Source organism: Micropterus dolomieu, linkage group LG17 (assembly GCF_021292245.1).
Source record: "Micropterus dolomieu isolate WLL.071019.BEF.003 ecotype Adirondacks linkage group LG17, ASM2129224v1, whole genome shotgun sequence".
NCBI classification, from domain to species: domain Eukaryota; kingdom Metazoa; phylum Chordata; class Actinopteri; order Centrarchiformes; family Centrarchidae; genus Micropterus; species Micropterus dolomieu.
The window spans coordinates 7,028,531-7,030,845 of record NC_060166.1 but is presented as its reverse complement, the minus strand read 5'-3'; the positions used below and the strand labels follow the sequence as shown (position 1 = coordinate 7,030,845).

Here is a 2,315-nt window from a genome sequence, read left to right as displayed (position 1 = left end):
GGGGGGGGGGTTTGAGGAGTGACAGAACTTTTAGAAGAATGCACTGAAGTGGATTATGTCTTTCACAAATGCTGGATTCTGCACTGACTGTCAAATTTACTTGAAGGGCACTCTGCTTGGTCTCAGTCCTGAGCAAACAGCCTGTTAAAACATCAGGGCTCCTTTTGTTGAATGTGTCTCACTTAAGGCTAGTTTTTGAAAAGCTGTTATCTAAATGTGTCTTTTATATCAACATTCAGCTGCGTTTTTCATACATGTAATCCACCTGTATTTGCTCATGGCCTCTAGTCTGTGTTGGAGAGTTTATTTTTTTATAATTATCAAGAAAACAGTCAGTGAATACTCACCCTACCTATGTGTGAATTCAGTTATTTTCTTACTTTTTTGTTTTGGACATAACAAATAGGGATACACAGACACATCTGGACAACAGAGGCCAATGTAGGCAATCCACACAAGAGCCAAAGGAAAACCAACAACAACAAAACAACAAAAATAAAGTACAGACCCAGGTATAAGCACACTTCTAATAATAGAGAACATATAACAACAGGAACAAAGTGATGAGCAGTATATTACTAAACTCAGAGGCCATATTTGCTGCCTTACATCATTAAAGCCTCCGAGCATGACTCGGAAAGGACTAGACACAGTATACACATCAATATCACAATATAGCTTATACTGTCTTTAATCAAACTGACTGACACTGTGGTGAAGGTCTATCCCTCAGAAGATAATTATTTAAAAAAAAATTTATTTGCACAGCACTTTTCAAGTGAGGAGCGTTTCCCAGTGTGTAAAATGAAATGCTAAACACAAGATATACAATATTATGAGTATAAAAAAAGATGTTGACACAAGACATACATAATCAGTTGATCTGTCAGTAAGGTAAAAGGAGTAAAACAGTCATGCAAATCAGACATAAAGGCAAGAAAAGAAATTCAGGTGACAACATGACGTGCCGATAACATGACGTGACGAGCCGTGTTATGAAAACAATATGTAGTATGTCATGGTCTGAAAACAAGTGGATACAAATGTGTTGACAGCAAGAAGTGAAAAGTTCACTGATGAACTCTGGCACAGAGTCAGGTGAAGCCTCGAATGTAACAAGTAAGATTTTAAGATGGATTCTGAAGTAATAACCAATACAACTGGAGGTCACAAGATTCATTGGGGTGGTTGCTAAATGATGACCAGGACAGGAAGAAATAATCTGTACATTATTTCCTAGACTTTCCTTTAAACTTTGCTGTTTCTGTTGTGATTACTGGCACGTGATTACATGCAGACAGGGTTTAGACAGAAGTATACACATATATAACTTGTTTGTTTTGGCCACTTGGGGGCAGCTTAAACAAGTTGTGAACACAACAATGACTACATTTACATGTACAAATTATTCAGGTCTTCATTCTGGCCTTATTCCAAAAAAGACAAAATTCCTACACGCAGTTTACATGGCTAATTAAAATTAATATTTCACTACAATTCCTGTTTACATGCAACCGTGGATCCCACGTTGATGCCAGTCTTAGCTGTGTTGGACAGGGGACTAAGCCCTAACATGTTGCTCATCACTTTAAAATATGGAAAAGTGGAACGGCTAGAGCCTCTTGAGCCATCATGCATATGTGTCTAATATGCGATATTTGCACATATCCAAAAACCTGTTGATATCCAAGCCTTTCATAATGTTTAAAAGTAGGTGTGTCTCGCCTTCCAGCCACAAATGTTTTCTTTTGCGTGCGCATCTCTACCAGTTGGCTAGTTGGTTCCCCTTCGAGGGAACTCGAACTGCGTCGGTTACGACACTATGGGAACGCCTCTAGGCGAAGCAGGTCTGAACGTGAATGAAATCACTCCAATCCTATTGGCCTGTTGCTAGAACGGTAAGGTGTGACGGAATAACCGGAGGAGTATAAAGCACACCTGTACACACTCATCATTAGCTTTTTTTTATTCAGCAGGCGCTCTGTATGTTGTTTGAAGAAAGCTCCAGTCCTACAAGCAGTGTGTCTTACCTGAAGAAGAAGTCTACCAGCATGTCCGGCAACCAGATGTACAGAAGGTGTGTTTTTTCTTGCCCTCGGTACATCACAGATGGAGATTCTCATGAGATGTGTGTCTCATGTTTGGGGATGGAGCACGCACGGGCAGCTCTCGAGGGGGTGCGGGTACTGAGGTACAGCATGGCTCTCTTTCCGAGGATAGCCGGATGTGTTTTCCCCGTGGCGCGGGCCCTGCGGCCGCTGAGGCGGCCCGGCGGCTTCACTCATGGGTTCACAGCGTGATCTGTCGGAGGATTT

The 2,315-nt window shown here is 41.4% G+C and overlaps 1 protein-coding gene across 1 annotated transcript in view; it reads right to left on the bottom strand.

Annotated features, from left to right (window-relative positions):
* LOC123986022 (uncharacterized protein C11orf53 homolog) overlaps nt 1–2,315 on the bottom strand; it is a gene marked incomplete at both ends in the record, with an annotated part of 20,426 nt that overhangs the window by 1,686 nt on the left and 16,425 nt on the right. The window lies entirely within an intron of this gene.